This window comes from Phyllobates terribilis, unplaced genomic scaffold (genome assembly GCF_046119375.1).
Source record: "Phyllobates terribilis strain yellow unplaced genomic scaffold, ASM4611937v1 Scaffold_576__1_contigs__length_1038135, whole genome shotgun sequence".
In the NCBI taxonomy this organism is placed as follows: Eukaryota; Metazoa; Chordata; class Amphibia; order Anura; family Dendrobatidae; genus Phyllobates; species Phyllobates terribilis.
Window position 1 is genome coordinate 913,042 of NW_027363336.1, and position 25,566 is coordinate 938,607.

Below are 25,566 nucleotides of genomic sequence, written 5' to 3' on the forward strand. Positions count from 1 at the left end.
ACAAGTCGAAAAATTTTCTAAGTCCAGAAAAAAATTTTTTTTCAACTTTTTTTCAATTTTCCCCCTGTGGGATATATGTTTTACCCACACATATGAAGCCCTCCTGGGATGCCCTATAACATACTAGAACCTCATTTTGTGGAAGTCTTCACAAATTTGTGAAATTTTCAAAAAAGTCAGAAATTTGGCCAAAAACGACTAAGTATCAAGGACTCATCGGAGGAATCGCTCTGGAACTGAAATCGGATGCGCGCACTGACATGCTCCCCTCTCTGGAAGTCTGACACAAGTCGAAAAATTTTCTAAGTCCAGAAAATTTTTTTTTATCTACTTTTTTTCAATTTTCCCCCTGTGGGATATATATTTTACCCACATATATGAAGCCCTCCTGGGATGCCCTATAATATACTAGAACCTCATTTTGTGGAAGTTTTCACAAATTTGTGAAATTTTCAAAAAAGTCAGAAATTTGGCCAAAAACGACTAAGTATCAAGGACTCATCGGAGGAATCGCTCTGGAACTGAAATCGGATGCGTGCACTGACATGCTCCCCTCTCTGGAAGTCTGACACAAGTCGAAAAATTTTCTAAGTCCAGAAAAAATTTTTTTTTCAACTTTTTTTCAATTTTCCCCCTGTGGGATATATATTTTACCCACACATATGAAGCCCTCCTGGGATGCCCTATAACATACTAGAACCTCATTTTGTGGAAGTTTTCACAAATTTGTGAAATTTTCAAAAACTCAGAAATTTTGGCAAAAACGACTAAGTATCAAGGACTCATCGCGCGAATCGCTCTGGAACTGAAATCGGATGCGCGCACTGACATGCTCCCCTCTCTGGAAGTCTGACACAAGTCGAAAAATTTTCTAAGTCCAGAAAAAAATTTTTTTTCAACTTTTTTTCAATTTTCCCCCTGTGGGATATATATTTTACCCACACATATGAAGCCCTCCTGGGATGCCCTATAACATACTAGAACCTCATTTTGTGGAAGTCTTCACAAATTTGTGAAATTTTCAAAAAAGTCAGAAATTTGGCCAAAAACGACTAAGTATCAAGGACTCATCGGAGGAATCGCTCTGGAACTGAAATCGGATGCGCGCACTGACATGCTCCCCTCTCTGGAAGTCTGACACAAGTCGAAAAATTTTCTAAGTCCAGAAAATTTTTTTTTATCTACTTTTTTTCAATTTTCCCCCTGTGGGATATATATTTTACCCACATATATGAAGCCCTCCTGGGATGCCCTATAATATACTAGAACCTCATTTTGTGGAAGTTTTCACAAATTTGTGAAATTTTCAAAAAAGTCAGAAATTTGGCCAAAAACGACTAAGTATCAAGGACTCATCGGAGGAATCGCTCTGGAACTGAAATCGGATGCGTGCACTGACATGCTCCCCTCTCTGGAAGTCTGACACAAGTCGAAAAATTTTCTAAGTCCAGAAAAAATTTTTTTTTCAACTTTTTTTCAATTTTCCCCCTGTGGGATATATATTTTACCCACACATATGAAGCCCTCCTGGGATGCCCTATAACATACTAGAACCTCATTTTGTGGAAGTTTTCACAAATTTGTGAAATTTTCAAAAACTCAGAAATTTTGGCAAAAACGACTAAGTATCAAGGACTCATCGCGCGAATCGCTCTGGAACTGAAATCGGATGCGCGCACTGACATGCTCCCCTCTCTGGAAGTCTGACACAAGTCGAAAAATTTTCTAAGTCCAGAAAAAAATTTTTTTTCAACTTTTTTTCAATTTTCCCCCTGTGGGATATATATTTTACCCACACATATGAAGCCCTCCTGGGATGCCCTATAACATACTAGAACCTCATTTTGTGGAAGTCTTCACAAATTTGTGAAATTTTCAAAAAAGTCAGAAATTTGGCCAAAAACGACTAAGTATCAAGGACTCATCGGAGGAATCGCTCTGGAACTGAAATCGGATGCGCGCACTGACATGCTCCCCTCTCTGGAAGTCTGACACAAGTCGAAAAATTTTCTAAGTCCAGAAAATTTTTTTTTATCTACTTTTTTTCAATTTTCCCCCTGTGGGATATATATTTTACCCACATATATGAAGCCCTCCTGGGATGCCCTATAATATACTAGAACCTCATTTTGTGGAAGTTTTCACAAATTTGTGAAATTTTCAAAAAAGTCAGAAATTTGGCCAAAAACGACTAAGTATCAAGGACTCATCGGAGGAATCGCTCTGGAACTGAAATCGGATGCGTGCACTGACATGCTCCCCTCTCTGGAAGTCTGACACAAGTCGAAAAATTTTCTAAGTCCAGAAAAAAATTTTTTTTCAACTTTTTTTCAATTTTCCCCCTGTGGGATATATATTTTACCCACACATATGAAGCCCTCCTGGGATGCCCTATAACATACTAGAACCTCATTTTGTGGAAGTTTTCACAAATTTGTGAAATTTTCAAAAAAGTCAGAAATTTTGGCAAAAACGACTAAGTATCAAGGACTCATCGCGCGAATCGCTCTGGAACTGAAATCGGATGCGCGCACTGACATGCTCCCCTCTCTGGAAGTCTGACACAAGTCGAAAAATTTTCTAAGTCCAGAAAAAAAATTTTTTTCAACTTTTTTTCAATTTTCCCCCTGTGGGATATATATTTTACCCACACATATGAAGCCCTCCTGGGATGCCCTATAACATACTAGAACCTCATTTTGTGGAAGTTTTCACAAATTTGTGAAATTTTCAAAAAAGTCAGAAATTTTGGCAAAAACGACTAAGTATCAAGGACTCATCGCGCGAATCGCTCTGGAACTGAAATCGGATGCGCGCACTGACATGCTCCCCTCTCTGGAAGTCTGACACAAGTCGAAAAATTTTCTAAGTCCAGAAAAAATTTTTTTTTCAACTTTTTTTCAATTTTCCCCCTGTGGGATATATATTTTACCCACACATATGAAGCCCTCCTGGGATGCCCTATAACATACTAGAACCTCATTTTGTGGAAGTCTTCACAAATTTGTGAAATTTTCAAAAAAGTCAGAAATTTGGCCAAAAACGACTAAGTATCAAGGACTCATCGGAGGAATCGCTCTGGAACTGAAATCGGATGCGCGCACTGACATGCTCCCCTCTCTGGAAGTCTGACACAAGTCGAAAAATTTTCTAAGTCCAGAAAATTTTTTTTTATCTACTTTTTTTCAATTTTCCCCCTGTGGGATATATATTTTACCCACATATATGAAGCCCTCCTGGGATGCCCTATAATATACTAGAACCTCATTTTGTGGAAGTTTTCACAAATTTGTGAAATTTTCAAAAAAGTCAGAAATTTGGCCAAAAACGACTAAGTATCAAGGACTCATCGGAGGAATCGCTCTGGAACTGAAATCGGATGCGTGCACTGACATGCTCCCCTCTCTGGAAGTCTGACACAAGTCGAAAAATTTTCTAAGTCCAGAAAAAAATTTTTTTTAAACTTTTTTTCAATTTTCCCCCTGTGGGATATATATTTTACCCACACATATGAAGCCCTCCTGGGATGCCCTATAACATACTAGAACCTCATTTTGTGGAAGTTTTCACAAATTTGTGAAATTTTCAAAAAAGTCGGAAATTTTGGCAAAAACGACTAAGTATCAAGGACTCATCGCGCGAATCGCTCTGGAACTGAAATCGGATGCGCGCACTGACATGCTCCCCTCTCTGGAAGTCTGACACAAGTCGAAAAATTTTCTAAGTCCAGAAAAAATTTTTTTTTCAACTTTTTTTCAATTTTCCCCCTGTGGGATATATATTTTACCCACACATATGAAGCCCTCCTGGGATGCCCTATAACATACTAGAACCTCATTTTGTGGAAGTCTTCACAAATTTGTGAAATTTTCAAAAAAGTCAGAAATTTGGCCAAAAACGACTAAGTATCAAGGACTCATCGGAGGAATCGCTCTGGAACTGAAATCGGATGCGCGCACTGACATGCTCCCCTCTCTGGAAGTCTGACACAAGTCGAAAAATTTTCTAAGTCCAGAAAAATTTTTTTTTTCAACTTTTTTTCAATTTTCCCCCTGTGGGATATACATTTTACCCACACATATGAAGCCCTCCTGGGATGCCCTATAACATACTAGAACCTCATTTTGTGGAAGTTTTCACAAATTTGTGAAATTTTCAAAAAAGTCAGAAATTTTGGCAAAAACGACTAAGTATCAAGGACTCATCGCGCGAATCGCTCTGGAACTGAAATCGGATGCGTGCACTGACATGCTCCCCTCTCTGGAAGTCTGACACAAGTCGAAAAATTTTCTAAGTCCAGAAAAAATTTTTTTTTCAACTTTTTTTCAATTTTCCCCCTGTGGGATATATATTTTACCCACACATATGAAGCCCTCCTGGGATGCCCTATAACATACTAGAACCTCATTTTGTGGAAGTTTTCACAAATTTGTGAAATTTTCAAAAACTCAGAAATTTTGGCAAAAACGACTAAGTATCAAGGACTCATCGCGCGAATCGCTCTGGAACTGAAATCGGATGCGCGCACTGACATGCTCCCCTCTCTGGAAGTCTGACACAAGTCGAAAAATTTTCTAAGTCCAGAAAAAAATTTTTTTTCAACTTTTTTTCAATTTTCCCCCTGTGGGATATATATTTTACCCACACATATGAAGCCCTCCTGGGATGCCCTATAACATACTAGAACCTCATTTTGTGGAAGTCTTCACAAATTTGTGAAATTTTCAAAAAAGTCAGAAATTTGGCCAAAAACGACTAAGTATCAAGGACTCATCGGAGGAATCGCTCTGGAACTGAAATCGGATGCGCGCACTGACATGCTCCCCTCTCTGGAAGTCTGACACAAGTCGAAAAATTTTCTAAGTCCAGAAAATTTTTTTTTATCTACTTTTTTTCAATTTTCCCCCTGTGGGATATATATTTTACCCACATATATGAAGCCCTCCTGGGATGCCCTATAATATACTAGAACCTCATTTTGTGGAAGTTTTCACAAATTTGTGAAATTTTCAAAAAAGTCAGAAATTTGGCCAAAAACGACTAAGTATCAAGGACTCATCGGAGGAATCGCTCTGGAACTGAAATCGGATGCGTGCACTGACATGCTCCCCTCTCTGGAAGTCTGACACAAGTCGAAAAATTTTCTAAGTCCAGAAAAAATTTTTTTTTCAACTTTTTTTCAATTTTCCCCCTGTGGGATATATATTTTACCCACACATATGAAGCCCTCCTGGGATGCCCTATAACATACTAGAACCTCATTTTGTGGAAGTTTTCACAAATTTGTGAAATTTTCAAAAAAGTCAGAAATTTTGGCAAAAACGACTAAGTATCAAGGACTCATCGCGCGAATCGCTCTGGAACTGAAATCGGATGCGCGCACTGACATGCTCCCCTCTCTGGAAGTCTGACACAAGTCGAAAAATTTTCTAAGTCCAGAAAAAAAATTTTTTTCAACTTTTTTTCAATTTTCCCCCTGTGGGATATATATTTTACCCACACATATGAAGCCCTCCTGGGATGCCCTATAACATACTAGAACCTCATTTTGTGGAAGTTTTCACAAATTTGTGAAATTTTCAAAAAAGTCAGAAATTTTGGCAAAAACGACTAAGTATCAAGGACTCATCGCGCGAATCGCTCTGGAACTGAAATCGGATGCGCGCACTGACATGCTCCCCTCTCTGGAAGTCTGACACAAGTCGAAAAATTTTCTAAGTCCAGAAAAAAATTTTTTTTCAACTTTTTTTCAATTTTCCCCCTGTGGGATATATGTTTTACCCACACATATGAAGCCCTCCTGGGATGCCCTATAACATACTAGAACCTCATTTTGTGGAAGTCTTCACAAATTTGTGAAATTTTCAAAAAAGTCAGAAATTTGGCCAAAAACGACTAAGTATCAAGGACTCATCGGAGGAATCGCTCTGGAACTGAAATCGGATGCGCGCACTGACATGCTCCCCTCTCTGGAAGTCTGACACAAGTCGAAAAATTTTCTAAGTCCAGAAAATTTTTTTTTATCTACTTTTTTTCAATTTTCCCCCTGTGGGATATATATTTTACCCACATATATGAAGCCCTCCTGGGATGCCCTATAATATACTAGAACCTCATTTTGTGGAAATTTTCACAAATTTGTGAAATTTTCAAAAAAGTCAGAAATTTGGCCAAAAACGACTAAGTATCAAGGACTCATCGGAGGAATCGCTCTGGAACTGAAATCGGATGCGTGCACTGACATGCTCCCCTCTCTGGAAGTCTGACACAAGTCGAAAAATTTTCTAAGTCCAGAAAAAAATTTTTTTTAAACTTTTTTTCAATTTTCCCCCTGTGGGATATATATTTTACCCACACATATGAAGCCCTCCTGGGATGCCCTATAACATACTAGAACCTCATTTTGTGGAAGTTTTCACAAATTTGTGAAATTTTCAAAAAAGTCGGAAATTTTGGCAAAAACGACTAAGTATCAAGGACTCATCGCGCGAATCGCTCTGGAACTGAAATCGGATGCGCGCACTGACATGCTCCCCTCTCTGGAAGTCTGACACAAGTCGAAAAATTTTCTAAGTCCAGAAAAAATTTTTTTTTCAACTTTTTTTCAATTTTCCCCCTGTGGGATATATATTTTACCCACACATATGAAGCCCTCCTGGGATGCCCTATAACATACTAGAACCTCATTTTGTGGAAGTCTTCACAAATTTGTGAAATTTTCAAAAAAGTCAGAAATTTGGCCAAAAACGACTAAGTATCAAGGACTCATCGGAGGAATCGCTCTGGAACTGAAATCGGATGCGCGCACTGACATGCTCCCCTCTCTGGAAGTCTGACACAAGTCGAAAAATTTTCTAAGTCCAGAAAAAAATTTTTTTTCAACTTTTTTTCAATTTTCCCCCTGTGGGATATACATTTTACCCACACATATGAAGCCCTCCTGGGATGCCCTATAACATACTAGAACCTCATTTTGTGGAAGTTTTCACAAATTTGTGAAATTTTCAAAAAAGTCAGAAATTTTGGCAAAAACGACTAAGTATCAAGGACTCATCGCGCGAATCGCTCTGGAACTGAAATCGGATGCGCGCACTGACATGCTCCCCTCTCTGGAAGTCTGACACAAGTCGAAAAATTTTCTAAGTCCAGAAAAAAATTTTTTTTCAACTTTTTTTCAATTTTCCCCCTGTGGGATATATATTTTACCCACACATATGAAGCCCTCCTGGGATGCCCTATAACATACTAGAACCTCATTTTGTGGAAGTCTTCACAAATTTGTGAAATTTTCAAAAAAGTCAGAAATTTGGCCAAAAACGACTAAGTATCAAGGACTCATCGGAGGAATCGCTCTGGAACTGAAATCGGATGCGCGCACTGACATGCTCCCCTCTCTGGAAGTCTGACACAAGTCGAAAAATTTTCTAAGTCCAGAAAATTTTTTTTTATCTACTTTTTTTCAATTTTCCCCCTGTGGGATATATATTTTACCCACATATATGAAGCCCTCCTGGGATGCCCTATAATATACTAGAACCTCATTTTGTGGAAGTTTTCACAAATTTGTGAAATTTTCAAAAAAGTCAGAAATTTGGCCAAAAACGACTAAGTATCAAGGACTCATCGGAGGAATCGCTCTGGAACTGAAATCGGATGCGTGCACTGACATGCTCCCCTCTCTGGAAGTCTGACACAAGTCGAAAAATTTTCTAAGTCCAGAAAAAATTTTTTTTTCAACTTTTTTTCAATTTTCCCCCTGTGGGATATATATTTTACCCACACATATGAAGCCCTCCTGGGATGCCCTATAACATACTAGAACCTCATTTTGTGGAAGTTTTCACAAATTTGTGAAATTTTCAAAAACTCAGAAATTTTGGCAAAAACGACTAAGTATCAAGGACTCATCGCGCGAATCGCTCTGGAACTGAAATCGGATGCGCGCACTGACATGCTCCCCTCTCTGGAAGTCTGACACAAGTCGAAAAATTTTCTAAGTCCAGAAAAAAATTTTTTTTCAACTTTTTTTCAATTTTCCCCCTGTGGGATATATATTTTACCCACACATATGAAGCCCTCCTGGGATGCCCTATAACATACTAGAACCTCATTTTGTGGAAGTCTTCACAAATTTGTGAAATTTTCAAAAAAGTCAGAAATTTGGCCAAAAACGACTAAGTATCAAGGACTCATCGGAGGAATCGCTCTGGAACTGAAATCGGATGCGCGCACTGACATGCTCCCCTCTCTGGAAGTCTGACACAAGTCGAAAAATTTTCTAAGTCCAGAAAATTTTTTTTTATCTACTTTTTTTCAATTTTCCCCCTGTGGGATATATATTTTACCCACATATATGAAGCCCTCCTGGGATGCCCTATAATATACTAGAACCTCATTTTGTGGAAGTTTTCACAAATTTGTGAAATTTTCAAAAAAGTCAGAAATTTGGCCAAAAACGACTAAGTATCAAAGACTCATCGGAGGAATCGCTCTGGAACTGAAATCGGATGCGTGCACTGACATGCTCCCCTCTCTGGAAGTCTGACACAAGTCGAAAAATTTTCTAAGTCCAGAAAAAAATTTTTTTTCAACTTTTTTTCAATTTTCCCCCTGTGGGATATATATTTTACCCACACATATGAAGCCCTCCTGGGATGCCCTATAACATACTAGAACCTCATTTTGTGGAAGTTTTCACAAATTTGTGAAATTTTCAAAAAAGTCAGAAATTTTGGCAAAAACGACTAAGTATCAAGGACTCATCGCGCGAATCGCTCTGGAACTGAAATCGGATGCGTGCACTGACATGCTCCCCTCTCTGGAAGTCTGACACAAGTCGAAAAATTTTCTAAGTCCAGAAAAAATTTTTTTTTCAACTTTTTTTCAATTTTCCCCCTGTGGGATATATATTTTACCCACACATATGAAGCCCTCCTGGGATGCCCTATAACATACTAGAACCTCATTTTGTGGAAGTTTTCACAAATTTGTGAAATTTTCAAAAACTCAGAAATTTTGGCAAAAACGACTAAGTATCAAGGACTCATTGCGCGAATCGCTCTGGAACTGAAATCGGATGCGCGCACTGACATGCTCCCCTCTCTGGAAGTCTGACACAAGTCGAAAAATTTTCTAAGTCCAGAAAAAAATTTTTTTTCAACTTTTTTTCAATTTTCCCCCTGTGGGATATATATTTTACCCACACATATGAAGCCCTCCTGGGATGCCCTATAACATACTAGAACCTCATTTTGTGGAAGTCTTCACAAATTTGTGAAATTTTCAAAAAAGTCAGAAATTTGGCCAAAAACGACTAAGTATCAAGGACTCATCGGAGGAATCGCTCTGGAACTGAAATCGGATGCGCGCACTGACATGCTCCCCTCTCTGGAAGTCTGACACAAGTCGAAAAATTTTCTAAGTCCAGAAAATTTTTTTTTATCTACTTTTTTTCAATTTTCCCCCTGTGGGATATATATTTTACCCACATATATGAAGCCCTCCTGGGATGCCCTATAATATACTAGAACCTCATTTTGTGGAAGTTTTCACAAATTTGTGAAATTTTCAAAAAAGTCAGAAATTTGGCCAAAAACGACTAAGTATCAAGGACTCATCGGAGGAATCGCTCTGGAACTGAAATCGGATGCGTGCACTGACATGCTCCCCTCTCTGGAAGTCTGACACAAGTCGAAAAATTTTCTAAGTCCAGAAAAAATTTTTTTTTCAACTTTTTTTCAATTTTCCCCCTGTGGGATATATATTTTACCCACACATATGAAGCCCTCCTGGGATGCCCTATAACATACTAGAACCTCATTTTGTGGAAGTTTTCACAAATTTGTGAAATTTTCAAAAACTCAGAAATTTTGGCAAAAACGACTAAGTATCAAGGACTCATCGCGCGAATCGCTCTGGAACTGAAATCGGATGCGCGCACTGACATGCTCCCCTCTCTGGAAGTCTGACACAAGTCGAAAAATTTTCTAAGTCCAGAAAAAATTTTTTTTTCAACTTTTTTTCAATTTTCCCCCTGTGGGATATATATTTTACCCACACATATGAAGCCCTCCTGGGATGCCCTATAACATACTAGAACCTCATTTTGTGGAAGTCTTCACAAATTTGTGAAATTTTCAAAAAAGTCAGAAATTTGGCCAAAAACGACTAAGTATCAAGGACTCATCGGAGGAATCGCTCTGGAACTGAAATCGGATGCGCGCACTGACATGCTCCCCTCTCTGGAAGTCTGACACAAGTCGAAAAATTTTCTAAGTCCAGAAAATTTTTTTTTATCTACTTTTTTTCAATTTTCCCCCTGTGGGATATATATTTTACCCACATATATGAAGCCCTCCTGGGATGCCCTATAATATACTAGAACCTCATTTTGTGGAAGTTTTCACAAATTTGTGAAATTTTCAAAAAAGTCAGAAATTTGGCCAAAAACGACTAAGTATCAAGGACTCATCGGAGGAATCGCTCTGGAACTGAAATCGGATGCATGCACTGACATGCTCCCCTCTCTGGAAGTCTGACACAAGTCGAAAAATTTTCTAAGTCCAGAAAAAAATTTTTTTTCAACTTTTTTTCAATTTTCCCCCTGTGGGATATATATTTTACCCACACATATGAAGCCCTCCTGGGATGCCCTATAACATACTAGAACCTCATTTTGTGGAAGTCTTCACAAATTTGTGAAATTTTCAAAAAAGTCAGAAATTTGGCCAAAAACGACTAAGTATCAAGGACTCATCGGAGGAATCGCTCTGGAACTGAAATCGGATGCGCGCACTGACATGCTCCCCTCTCTGGAAGTCTGACACAAGTCGAAAAATTTTCTAAGTCCAGAAAAATTTTTTTTATCTACTTTTTTTCAATTTTCCCCCTGTGGGATATATATTTTACCCACATATATGAAGCCCTCCTGGGATGCCCTATAATATACTAGAACCTCATTTTGTGGAAGTTTTCACAAATTTGTGAAATTTTCAAAAAAGTCAGAAATTTGGCCAAAAACGACTAAGTATCAAGGACTCATCGGAGGAATCGCTCTGGAACTGAAATCGGATGCGTGCACTGACATGCTCCCCTCTCTGGAAGTCTGACACAAGTCGAAAAATTTTCTAAGTCCAGAAAAAAAATTTTTTTCAACTTTTTTTCAATTTTCCCCCTGTGGGATATATATTTTACCCACACATATGAAGCCCTCCTGGGATGCCCTATAACATACTAGAACCTCATTTTGTGGAAGTTTTCACAAATTTGTGAAATTTTCAAAAAAGTCAGAAATTTTGGCAAAAACGACTAAGTATCAAGGACTCATCGCGCGAATCGCTCTGGAACTGAAATCGGATGCGCGCACTGACATGCTCCCCTCTCTGGAAGTCTGACACAAGTCGAAAAATTTTCTAAGTCCAGAAAAAATTTTTTTTTCAACTTTTTTTCAATTTTCCCCCTGTGGGATATACATTTTACCCACACATATGAAGCCCTCCTGGGATGCCCTATAACATACTAGAACCTCATTTTGTGGAAGTTTTCACAAATTTGTGAAATTTTCAAAAAAGTCAGAAATTTTGGCAAAAACGACTAAGTATCAAGGACTCATCGCGCGAATCGCTCTGGAACTGAAATCGGATGCGTGCACTGACATGCTCCCCTCTCTGGAAGTCTGACACAAGTCGAAAAATTTTCTAAGTCCAGAAAAAAATTTTTTTTCAACTTTTTTTCAATTTTCCCCCTGTGGGATATATATTTTACCCACACATATGAAGCCCTCCTGGGATGCCCTATAACATACTAGAACCTCATTTTGTGGAAGTTTTCACAAATTTGTGAAATTTTCAAAAACTCAGAAATTTTGGCAAAAACGACTAAGTATCAAGGACTCATCGCGCGAATCGCTCTGGAACTGAAATCGGATGCGCGCACTGACATGCTCCCCTCTCTGGAAGTCTGACACAAGTCGAAAAATTTTCTAAGTCCAGAAAAAAATTTTTTTTCAACTTTTTTTCAATTTTCCCCCTGTGGGATATATATTTTACCCACACATATGAAGCCCTCCTGGGATGCCCTATAACATACTAGAACCTCATTTTGTGGAAGTCTTCACAAATTTGTGAAATTTTCAAAAAAGTCAGAAATTTGGCCAAAAACGACTAAGTATCAAGGACTCATCGGAGGAATCGCTCTGGAACTGAAATCGGATGCGCGCACTGACATGCTCCCCTCTCTGGAAGTCTGACACAAGTCGAAAAATTTTCTAAGTCCAGAAAATTTTTTTTTATCTACTTTTTTTCAATTTTCCCCCTGTGGGATATATATTTTACCCACATATATGAAGCCCTCCTGGGATGCCCTATAATATACTAGAACCTCATTTTGTGGAAGTTTTCACAAATTTGTGAAATTTTCAAAAAAGTCAGAAATTTGGCCAAAAACGACTAAGTATCAAGGACTCATCGGAGGAATCGCTCTGGAACTGAAATCGGATGCGTGCACTGACATGCTCCCCTCTCTGGAAGTCTGACACAAGTCGAAAAATTTTCTAAGTCCAGAAAAAATTTTTTTTTCAACTTTTTTTCAATTTTCCCCCTGTGGGATATATATTTTACCCACACATATGAAGCCCTCCTGGGATGCCCTATAACATACTAGAACCTCATTTTGTGGAAGTTTTCACAAATTTGTGAAATTTTCAAAAAAGTCAGAAATTTTGGCAAAAACGACTAAGTATCAAGGACTCATCGCGCGAATCGCTCTGGAACTGAAATCGGATGCGCGCACTGACATGCTCCCCTCTCTGGAAGTCTGACACAAGTCGAAAAATTTTCTAAGTCCAGAAAAAAATTTTTTTTCAACTTTTTTTCAATTTTCCCCCTGTGGGATATATATTTTACCCACACATATGAAGCCCTCCTGGGATGCCCTATAACATACTAGAACCTCATTTTGTGGAAGTCTTCACAAATTTGTGAAATTTTCAAAAAAGTCAGAAATTTGGCCAAAAACGACTAAGTATCAAGGACTCATCGGAGGAATCGCTCTGGAACTGAAATCGGATGCGCGCACTGACATGCTCCCCTCTCTGGAAGTCTGACACAAGTCGAAAAATTTTCTAAGTCCAGAAAATTTTTTTTTATCTACTTTTTTTCAATTTTCCCCCTGTGGGATATATATTTTACCCACATATATGAAGCCCTCCTGGGATGCCCTATAATATACTAGAACCTCATTTTGTGGAAGTTTTCACAAATTTGTGAAATTTTCAAAAAAGTCAGAAATTTGGCCAAAAACGACTAAGTATCAAGGACTCATCGGAGGAATCGCTCTGGAACTGAAATCGGATGCGTGCACTGACATGCTCCCCTCTCTGGAAGTCTGACACAAGTCGAAAAATTTTCTAAGTCCAGAAAAAAAATTTTTTTAAACTTTTTTTCAATTTTCCCCCTGTGGGATATATATTTTACCCACACATATGAAGCCCTCCTGGGATGCCCTATAACATACTAGAACCTCATTTTGTGGAAGTTTTCACAAATTTGTGAAATTTTCAAAAAAGTCGGAAATTTTGGCAAAAACGACTAAGTATCAAGGACTCATCGCGCGAATCGCTCTGGAACTGAAATCGGATGCGCGCACTGACATGCTCCCCTCTCTGGAAGTCTGACACAAGTCGAAAAATTTTCTAAGTCCAGAAAAAATTTTTTTTTCAACTTTTTTTCAATTTTCCCCCTGTGGGATATATATTTTACCCACACATATGAAGCCCTCCTGGGATGCCCTATAACATACTAGAACCTCATTTTGTGGAAGTCTTCACAAATTTGTGAAATTTTCAAAAAAGTCAGAAATTTGGCCAAAAACGACTAAGTATCAAGGACTCATCGGAGGAATCGCTCTGGAACTGAAATCGGATGCGCGCACTGACATGCTCCCCTCTCTGGAAGTCTGACACAAGTCGAAAAATTTTCTAAGTCCAGAAAAAATTTTTTTTTCAACTTTTTTTCAATTTTCCCCCTGTGGGATATACATTTTACCCACACATATGAAGCCCTCCTGGGATGCCCTATAACATACTAGAACCTCATTTTGTGGAAGTTTTCACAAATTTGTGAAATTTTCAAAAAAGTCAGAAATTTTGGCAAAAACGACTAAGTATCAAGGACTCATCGCGCGAATCGCTCTGGAACTGAAATCGGATGCGTGCACTGACATGCTCCCCTCTCTGGAAGTCTGACACAAGTCGAAAAATTTTCTAAGTCCAGAAAAAATTTTTTTTTCAACTTTTTTTCAATTTTCCCCCTGTGGGATATATATTTTACCCACACATATGAAGCCCTCCTGGGATGCCCTATAACATACTAGAACCTCATTTTGTGGAAGTTTTCACAAATTTGTGAAATTTTCAAAAACTCAGAAATTTTGGCAAAAACGACTAAGTATCAAGGACTCATCGCGCGAATCGCTCTGGAACTGAAATCGGATGCGCGCACTGACATGCTCCCCTCTCTGGAAGTCTGACACAAGTCGAAAAATTTTCTAAGTCCAGAAAAAAATTTTTTTTCAACTTTTTTTCAATTTTCCCCCTGTGGGATATATATTTTACCCACACATATGAAGCCCTCCTGGGATGCCCTATAACATACTAGAACCTCATTTTGTGGAAGTCTTCACAAATTTGTGAAATTTTCAAAAAAGTCAGAAATTTGGCCAAAAACGACTAAGTATCAAGGACTCATCGGAGGAATCGCTCTGGAACTGAAATCGGATGCGCGCACTGACATGCTCCCCTCTCTGGAAGTCTGACACAAGTCGAAAAATTTTCTAAGTCCAGAAAATTTTTTTTTATCTACTTTTTTTCAATTTTCCCCCTGTGGGATATATATTTTACCCACATATATGAAGCCCTCCTGGGATGCCCTATAATATACTAGAACCTCATTTTGTGGAAGTTTTCACAAATTTGTGAAATTTTCAAAAAAGTCAGAAATTTGGCCAAAAACGACTAAGTATCAAGGACTCATCGGAGGAATCGCTCTGGAACTGAAATCGGATGCGTGCACTGACATGCTCCCCTCTCTGGAAGTCTGACACAAGTCGAAAAATTTTCTAAGTCCAGAAAAAATTTTTTTTTCAACTTTTTTTCAATTTTCCCCCTGTGGGATATATATTTTACCCACACATATGAAGCCCTCCTGGGATGCCCTATAACATACTAGAACCTCATTTTGTGGAAGTTTTCACAAATTTGTGAAATTTTCAAAAAAGTCAGAAATTTTGGCAAAAACGACTAAGTATCAAGGACTCATCGCGCGAATCGCTCTGGAACTGAAATCGGATGCGCGCACTGACATGCTCCCCTCTCTGGAAGTCTGACACAAGTCGAAAAATTTTCTAAGTCCAGAAAAAATTTTTTTTTCAACTTTTTTTCAATTTTCCCCCTGTGGGATATATATTTTACCCACACATATGAAGCCCTCCTGGGATGCCCTATAACATACTAGAACCTCATTTTGTGGAAGTTTTCACAAATTTGTGAAATTTTCAAAAACTCAGAAATTTTGGCAAAAACGACTAAGTATCAAGGACTCATCGCGCGAATCGCTCTGGAACTGAAATCGGATGCGCGCACTGACATGCTCCCCTCTCTGGAAGTCTGACACAAGTCGAAAAATTTTCTAAGTCCAGAAAAAAAATTTTTTTCAACTTTTTTTCAATTTTCCCCCTGTGGGATATATATTTTACCCACACATATGAAGCCCTCCTGGGATGCCCTATAACATACTAGAACCTCATTTTGTGGAAGTCTTCACAAATTTGTGAAATTTTCAAAAAAGTCAGAAATTTGGCCAAAAACGACTAAGTATCAAGGACTCATCGGAGGAATCGCTCTGGAACTGAAATCGGATGCGCGCACTGACATGCTCCCCTCTCTGGAAGTCTGACACAAGTCGAAAAATTTTCTAAGTCCAGAAAATTTTTTTTTATCTACTTTTTTTCAATTTTCCCCCTGTGGGATATATATTTTACCCACATATATGAAGCCCTCCTGGGATGCCCTATAATATACTAGAACCTCATTTTGTGGAAGTTTTCACAAATTTGTGAAATTTTCAAAAAAGTCAGAAATTTGGCCAAAAACGACTAAGTATCAAGGACTCATCGGAGGAATCGCTCTGGAACTGAAATCGGATGCGTGCACTGACATGCTCCCCTCTCTGGAAGTCTGACACAAGTCGAAAAATTTTCTAAGTCCAGAAAAAATTTTTTTTTCAACTTTTTTTCAATTTTCCCCCTGTGGGATATATATTTTACCCACACATATGAAGCCCTCCTGGGATGCCCTATAACATACTAGAACCTCATTTTGTGGAAGTTTTCACAAATTTGTGAAATTTTCAAAAACTCAGAAATTTTGGCAAAAACGACTAAGTATCAAGGACTCATCGCGCGAATCGCTCTGGAACTGAAATCGGATGCGCGCACTGACATGCTCCCCTCTCTGGAAGTCTGACACAAGTCGAAAAATTTTCTAAGTCCAGAAAAAAATTTTTTTTCAACTTTTTTTCAATTTTCCCCCTGTGGGATATATATTTTACCCACACATATGAAGCCCTCCTGGGATGCCCTATAACATACTAGAACCTCATTTTGTGGAAGTCTTCACAAATTTGTGAAATTTTCAAAAAAGTCAGAAATTTGGCCAAAAACGACTAAGTATCAAGGACTCATCGGAGGAATCGCTCTGGAACTGAAATCGGATGCGCGCACTGACATGCTCCCCTCTCTGGAAGTCTGACACAAGTCGAAAAATTTTCTAAGTCCAGAAAAAAAATTTTTATCTACTTTTTTTCAATTTTCCCCCTGTGGGATATATATTTTACCCACATATATGAAGCCCTCCTGGGATGCCCTATAATATACTAGAACCTCATTTTGTGGAAGTTTTCACAAATTTGTGAAATTTTCAAAAAAGTCAGAAATTTGGCCAAAAACGACTAAGTATCAAGGACTCATCGGAGGAATCGCTCTGGAACTGAAATCGGATGCGTGCACTGACATGCTCCCCTCTCTGGAAGTCTGACACAAGTCGAAAAATTTTTTAAGTCCAGAAAAAAATTTTTTTTCAACTTTTTTTCAATTTTCCCCCTGTGGGATATATATTTTACCCACACATATGAAGCCCTCCTGGGATGCCCTATAACATACTAGAACCTCATTTTGTGGAAGTTTTCACAAATTTGTGAAATTTTCAAAAAAGTCAGAAATTTTGGCAAAAACGACTAAGTATCAAGGACTCATCGCGCGAATCGCTCTGGAACTGAAATCGGATGCGCGCACTGATATGCTCCCCTCTCTGGAAGTCTGACACAAGTCGAAAAATTTTCTAAGTCCAGAAAAAATTTTTTTTTCAACTTTTTTTCAATTTTCCCCCTGTGGGATATACATTTTACCCACACATATGAAGCCCTCCTGGGATGCCCTATAACATACTAGAACCTCATTTTGTGGAAGTTTTCACAAATTTGTGAAATTTTCAAAAAAGTCAGAAATTTTGGCAAAAACGACTAAGTATCAAGGACTCATCGCGCGAATCGCTCTGGAACTGAAATCGGATGCGTGCACTGACATGCTCCCCTCTCTGGAAGTCTGACACAAGTCGAAAAATTTTCTAAGTCCAGAAAAAAATTTTTTTTCAACTTTTTTTCAATTTTCCCCCTGTGGGATATATATTTTACCCACACATATGAAGCCCTCCTGGGATGCCCTATAACATACTAGAACCTCATTTTGTGGAAGTTTTCACAAATTTGTGAAATTTTCAAAAACTCAGAAATTTTGGCAAAAACGACTAAGTATCAAGGACTCATCGCGCGAATCGCTCTGGAACTGAAATCGGATGCGCGCACTGACATGCTCCCCTCTCTGGAAGTCTGACACAAGTCGAAAAATTTTCTAAGTCCAGAAAAAATTTTTTTTTCAACTTTTTTTCAATTTTCCCCCTGTGGGATATATATTTTACCCACACATATGAAGCCCTCCTGGGATGCCCTATAACATACTAGAACCTCATTTTGTGGAAGTCTTCACAAATTTGTGAAATTTTCAAAAAAGTCAGAAATTTGGCCAAAAACGACTAAGTATCAAGGACTCATCGGAGGAATCGCTCTGGAACTGAAATCGGATGCGCGCACTGACATGCTCCCCTCTCTGGAAGTCTGACACAAGTCGAAAAATTTTCTAAGTCCAGAAAATTTTTTTTTATCTACTTTTTTTCAATTTTCCCCCTGTGGGATATATATTTTACCCACATATATGAAGCCCTCCTGGGATGCCCTATAATATACTAGAACCTCATTTTGTGGAAGTTTTCACAAATTTGTGAAATTTTCAAAAAAGTCAGAAATTTGGCCAAAAACGACTAAGTATCAAGGACTCATCGGAGGAATCGCTCTGGAACTGAAATCGGATGCGTGCACTGACATGCTCCCCTCTCTGGAAGTCTGACACAAGTCGAAAAATTTTCTAAGTCCAGAAAAAAATTTTTTTTCAACTTTTTTTCAATTTTCCCCCTGTGGGATATATATTTTACCCACACATATGAAGCCCTCCTGGGATGCCCTATAACATACTAGAACCTCATTTTGTGGAAGTTTTCACAAATTTGTGAAATTTTCAAAAAAGTCAGAAATTTTGGCAAAAACGACTAAGTATCAAGGACTCATCGCGCGAATCGCTCTGGAACTGAAATCGGATGCGCGCACTGACATGCTCCCCTCTCTGGAAGTCTGACACAAGTCGAAAAATTTTCTAAGTCCAGAAAAAATTTTTTTTTCAACTTTTTTTCAATTTTCCCCCTGTGGGATATACATTTTACCCACACATATGAAGCCCTCCTGGGATGCCCTATAACATACTAGAACCTCATTTTGTGGAAGTTTTCACAAATTTGTGAAATTTTCAAAAAAGTCAGAAATTTTGGCAAAAACGACTAAGTATCAAGGACTCATCGCGCGAATCGCTCTGGAACTGAAATCGGATGCGTGCACTGACATGCTCCCCTCTCTGGAAGTCTGACACAAGTCGAAAAATTTTCTAAGTCCAGAAAAAAATTTTTTTTCAACTTTTTTTCAATTTTCCCCCTGTGGGATATATATTTTACCCACACATATGAAGCCCTCCTGGGATGCCCTATAACATACTAGAACCTCATTTTGTGGAAGTTTTCACAAATTTGTGAAATTTTCAAAAACTCAGAAATTTTGGCAAAAACGACTAAGTATCAAGGACTCATCGCGCGAATCGCTCTGGAACTGAAATCGGATGCGCGCACTGACATGCTCCCCTCTCTGGAAGTCTGACACAAGTCGAAAAATTTTCTAAGTCCAGAAAAAATTTTTTTTTCAACTTTTTTTCAATTTTCCCCCTGTGGGATATATATTTTACCCACACATATGAAGCCCTCCTGGGATGCCCTATAACATACTAGAACCTCATTTTGTGGAAGTCTTCACAAATTTGTGAAATTTTCAAAAAAGTCAGAAATTTGGCCAAAAACGACTAAGTATCAAGGACTCATCGGAGGAATCGCTCTGGAACTGAAATCGGATGCGCGCACTGACATGCTCCCCTCTCTGGAAGTCTGACACAAGTCGAAAAATTTTCTAAGTCCAGAAAAATTTTTTTTAGCTACTTTTTTTCAATTTTCCCCCTGTGGGATATATATTTTACCCACATATATGAAGCCCTCCTGGGATGCCCTATAATATACTACAACCTCATTTTGTGGAAGTTTTCACAAATTTGTGAAATTTTCAAAAAAGTCAGAAATTTGGCCAAAAACGACTAAGTATCAAGGACTCATCGGAGGAATCGCTCTGGAACTGAAATCGGATGCGTGCACTGACATGCTCCCCTCTCTGGAAGTCTGACACAAGTCGAAAAATTTTCTAAGTCCAGAAAAAAATTTTTTTTCAACTTTTTTTCAATTTTCCCCCTGTGGGATATATATTTTACCCACACATATGAAGCCCTCCTGGGATGCCCTATAACATACTAGAACCTCATTTTGTGGAAGTTTTCACAAATTTGTGAAATTTTCAAAAACTCAGAAATTTTGGCAAAAACGACTAAGTATCAAGGACTCATCGCGCGAATCGCTCTGGAACTGAAATCGGATGCGCGCACTGACATGCTCCCCTCTCTGGAAGTCTGACACAAGTCGAAAAATTTTCTAAGTCCAGAAAAAAATTTTTTTTCAACTTTTTTTCAATTTTCCCCCTGTGGGATATATATTTTACCCACACATATGAAGCCCTCCTGGGATGCCCTATAACATACTAGAACCTCATTTTGTGGAAGTCTTCACAAATTTGTGAAATTTTCAAAAAAGTCAGAAATTTGGCCAAAAACGACTAAGTATCAAGGACTCATCGGAGGAATCGCTCTGGAACTGAAATCGGATGCGCGCACTGACATGCTCCCCTCTCTGGAAGTCTGACACAAGTCGAAAAATTTTCTAAGTCCAGAAAAATTTTTTTTATCTACTTTTTTTCAATTTTCCCCCTGTGGGATATATATTTTACCCACATATATGAAGCCCTCCTGGGATGCCCTATAATATACTAGAACCTCATTTTGTGGAAGTTTTCACAAATTTGTGAAATTTTCAAAAAAGTCAGAAATTTGGCCAAAAACGACTAAGTATCAAGGACTCATCGGAGGAATCGCTCTGGAACTGAAATCGGATGCGTGCACTGACATGCTCCCCTCTCTGGAAGTCTGACACAAGTCGAAAAATTTTCTAAGTCCAGAAAAAAAATTTTTTTCAACTTTTTTTCAATTTTCCCCCTGTGGGATATATATTTTACCCACACATATGAAGCCCTCCTGGGATGCCCTATAACATACTAGAACCTCATTTTGTGGAAGTTTTCACAAATTTGTGAAATTTTCAAAAAAGTCAGAAATTTTGGCAAAAACGACTAAGTATCAAGGACTCATCGCGCGAATCGCTCTGGAACTGAAATCGGATGCGCGCACTGACATGCTCCCCTCTCTGGAAGTCTGACACAAGTCGAAAAATTTTCTAAGTCCAGAAAAATTTTTTTTTCAACTTTTTTTCAATTTTCCCCCTGTGGGATATACATTTTACCCACACATATGAAGCCCTCCTGGGATGCCCTATAACATACTAGAACCTCATTTTGTGGAAGTTTTCACAAATTTGTGAAATTTTCAAAAAAGTCAGAAATTTTGGCAAAAACGACTAAGTATCAAGGACTCATCGCGCGAATCGCTCTGGAACTGAAATCGGATGCGTGCACTGACATGCTCCCCTCTCTGGAAGTCTGACACAAGTCGAAAAATTTTCTAAGTCCAGAAAAAATTTTTTTTTCAACTTTTTTTCAATTTTCCCCCTGTGGGATATATATTTTACCCACACATATGAAGCCCTCCTGGGATGCCCTATAACATACTAGAACCTCATTTTGTGGAAGTTTTCACAAATTTGTGAAATTTTCAAAAACTCAGAAATTTTGGCAAAAACGACTAAGTATCAAGGACTCATCGCGCGAATCGCTCTGGAACTGAAATCGGATGCGCGCACTGACATGCTCCCCTCTCTGGAAGTCTGACACAAGTCGAAAAATTTTCTAAGTCCAGAAAAAAAATTTTTTTCAACTTTTTTTCAATTTTCCCCCTGTGGGATATATATTTTACCCACACATATGAAGCCCTCCTGGGATGCCCTATAACATACTAGAACCTCATTTTGTGGAAGTCTTCACAAATTTGTGAAATTTTCAAAAAAGTCAGAAATTTGGCCAAAAACGACTAAGTATCAAGGACTCATCGGAGGAATCGCTCTGGAACTGAAATCGGATGCGCGCACTGACATGCTCCCCTCTCTGGAAGTCTGACACAAGTCGAAAAATTTTCTAAGTCCAGAAAATTTTTTTTTATCTACTTTTTTTCAATTTTCCCCCTGTGGGATATATATTTTACCCACATATATGAAGCCCTCCTGGGATGCCCTATAATATACTACAACCTCATTTTGTGGAAGTTTTCACAAATTTGTGAAATTTTCAAAAAAGTCAGAAATTTGGCCAAAAACGACTAAGTATCAAGGACTCATCGGAGGAATCGCTCTGGAACTGAAATCGGATGCGTGCACTGACATGCTCCCCTCTCTGGAAGTCTGACACAAGTCGAAAAATTTTCTAAGTCCAGAAAAAAAATTTTTTTCAACTTTTTTTCAATTTTCCCCCTGTGGGATATATATTTTACCCACACATATGAAGCCCTCCTGGGATGCCCTATAACATACTAGAACCTCATTTTGTGGAAGTTTTCACAAATTTGTGAAATTTTCAAAAACTCAGAAATTTTGGCAAAAACGACTAAGTATCAAGGACTCATCGCGCGAATCGCTCTGGAACTGAAATCGGATGCGCGCACTGACATGCTCCCCTCTCTGGAAGTCTGACACAAGTCGAAAAATTTTCTAAGTCCAGAAAAAAATTTTTTTTCAACTTTTTTTCAATTTTCCCCCTGTGGGATATATATTTTACCCACACATATGAAGCCCTCCTGGGATGCCCTATAACATACTAGAACCTCATTTTGTGGAAGTCTTCACAAATTTGTGAAATTTTCAAAAAAGTCAGAAATTTGGCCAAAAACGACTAAGTATCAAGGACTCATCGGAGGAATCGCTCTGGAACTGAAATCGGATGCGCGCACTGACATGCTCCCCTCTCTGGAAGTCTGACACAAGTCGAAAAATTTTCTAAGTCCAGAAAATTTTTTTTTATCTACTTTTTTTCAATTTTCCCCCTGTGGGATATATATTTTACCCACATATATGAAGCCCTCCTGGGATGCCCTATAATATACTAGAACCTCATTTTGTGGAAGTTTTCACAAATTTGTGAAATTTTCAAAAAAGTCAGAAATTTGGCCAAAAACGACTAAGTATCAAGGACTCATCGGAGGAATCGCTCTGGAACTGAAATCGGATGCGTGCACTGACATGCTCCCCTCTCTGGAAGTCTGACACAAGTCGAAAAATTTTCTAAGTCCAGAAAAAAAATTTTTTTCAACTTTTTTTCAATTTTCCCCCTGTGGGATATATATTTTACCCACACATATGAAGCCCTCCTGGGATGCCCTATAACATACTAGAACCTCATTTTGTGGAAGTTTTCACAAATTTGTGAAATTTTCAAAAAAGTCAGAAATTTTGGCAAAAACGACTAAGTATCAAGGACTCATCGCGCGAATCGCTCTGGAACTGAAATCGGATGCGCGCACTGACATGCTCCCCTCTCTGGAAGTCTGACACAAGTCGAAAAATTTTCTAAGTCCAGAAAAAAATTTTTTTTCAACTTTTTTTCAATTTTCCCCCTGTGGGATATATATTTTACCCACACATATGAAGCCCTCCTGGGATGCCCTATAACATACTAGAACCTCATTTTGTGGAAGTCTTCACAAATTTGTGAAATTTTCAAAAAAGTCAGAAATTTGGCCAAAAACGACTAAGTATCAAGGACTCATCGGAGGAATCGCTCTGGAACTGAAATCGGATGCGCGCACTGACATGCTCCCCTCTCTGGAAGTCTGACACAAGTCGAAAAATTTTCTAAGTCCAGAAAAAAAATTTTTTTCAACTTTTTTTCAATTTTCCCCCTGTGGGATATATATTTTACCCACACATATGAAGCCCTCCTGGGATGCCCTATAACATACTAGAACCTCATTTTGTGGAAGTTTTCACAAATTTGTGAAATTTTCAAAAAAGTCAGAAATTTTGGCAAAAACGACTAAGTATCAAGGACTCATCGCGCGAATCGCTCTGGAACTGAAATCGGATGCGCGCACTGACATGCTCCCCTCTCTGGAAGTCTGACACAAGTCGAAAAATTTTCTAAGTCCAGAAAAATTTTTTTTTTCAACTTTTTTTCAATTTTCCCCCTGTGGGATATACATTTTACCCACACATATGAAGCCCTCCTGGGATGCCCTATAACATACTAGAACCTCATTTTGTGGAAGTTTTCACAAATTTGTGAAATTTTCAAAAAAGTCAGAAATTTTGGCAAAAACGACTAAGTATCAAGGACTCATCGCGCGAATCGCTCTGGAACTGAAATCGGATGCGTGCACTGACATGCTCCCCTCTCTGGAAGTCTGACACAAGTCGAAAAATTTTCTAAGTCCAGAAAAAATTTTTTTTTCAACTTTTTTTCAATTTTCCCCCTGTGGGATATATATTTTACCCACACATATGAAGCCCTCCTGGGATGCCCTATAACATACTAGAACCTCATTTTGTGGAAGTTTTCACAAATTTGTGAAATTTTCAAAAACTCAGAAATTTTGGCAAAAACGACTAAGTATCAAGGACTCATCGCGCGAATCGCTCTGGAACTGAAATCGGATGCGCGCACTGACATGCTCCCCTCTCTGGAAGTCTGACACAAGTCGAAAAATTTTCTAAGTCCAGAAAAAAATTTTTTTTCAACTTTTTTTCAATTTTCCCCCTGTGGGATATATATTTTACCCACACATATGAAGCCCTCCTGGGATGCCCTATAACATACTAGAACCTCATTTTGTGGAAGTCTTCACAAATTTGTGAAATTTTCAAAAAAGTCAGAAATTTGGCCAAAAACGACTAAGTATCAAGGACTCATCGGAGGAATCGCTCTGGAACTGAAATCGGATGCGTGCACTGACATGCTCCCCTCTCTGGAAGTCTGACACAAGTCGAAAAATTTTCTAAGTCCAGAAAAAAAATTTTTTTCAACTTTTTTTCAATTTTCCCCCTGTGGGATATATATTTTACCCACTCATATGAAGCCCTCCTGGGATGCCCTATAACATACTAGAACCTCATTTTGTGGAAGTTTTCACAAATTTGTGAAATTTTCAAAAACTCAGAAATTTTGGCAAAAACGACTAAGTATCAAGGACTCATCGCGCGAATCGCTCTGGAACTGAAATCGGATGCGCGCACTGACATGCTCCCCTCTCTGGAAGTCTGACACAAGTCGAAAAATTTTCTAAGTCCAGAAAAAAATTTTTTTTCAACTTTTTTTCAATTTTCCCCCTGTGGGATATATATTTTACCCACACATATGAAGCCCTCCTGGGATGCCCTATAACATACTAGAACCTCATTTTGTGGAAGTCTTCACAAATTTGTGAAATTTTCAAAAAAGTCAGAAATTTGGCCAAAAACGACTAAGTATCAAGGACTCATCGGAGGAATCGCTCTGGAACTGAAATCGGATGCGCGCACTGACATGCTCCCCTCTCTGGAAGTCTGACACAAGTCGAAAAATTTTCTAAGTCCAGAAAATTTTTTTTTATCTACTTTTTTTCAATTTTCCCCCTGTGGGATATATATTTTACCCACATATATGAAGCCCTCCTGGGATGCCCTATAATATACTAGAACCTCATTTTGTGGAAGTTTTCACAAATTTGTGAAATTTTCAAAAAAGTCAGAAATTTGGCCAAAAACGACTAAGTATCAAGGACTCATCG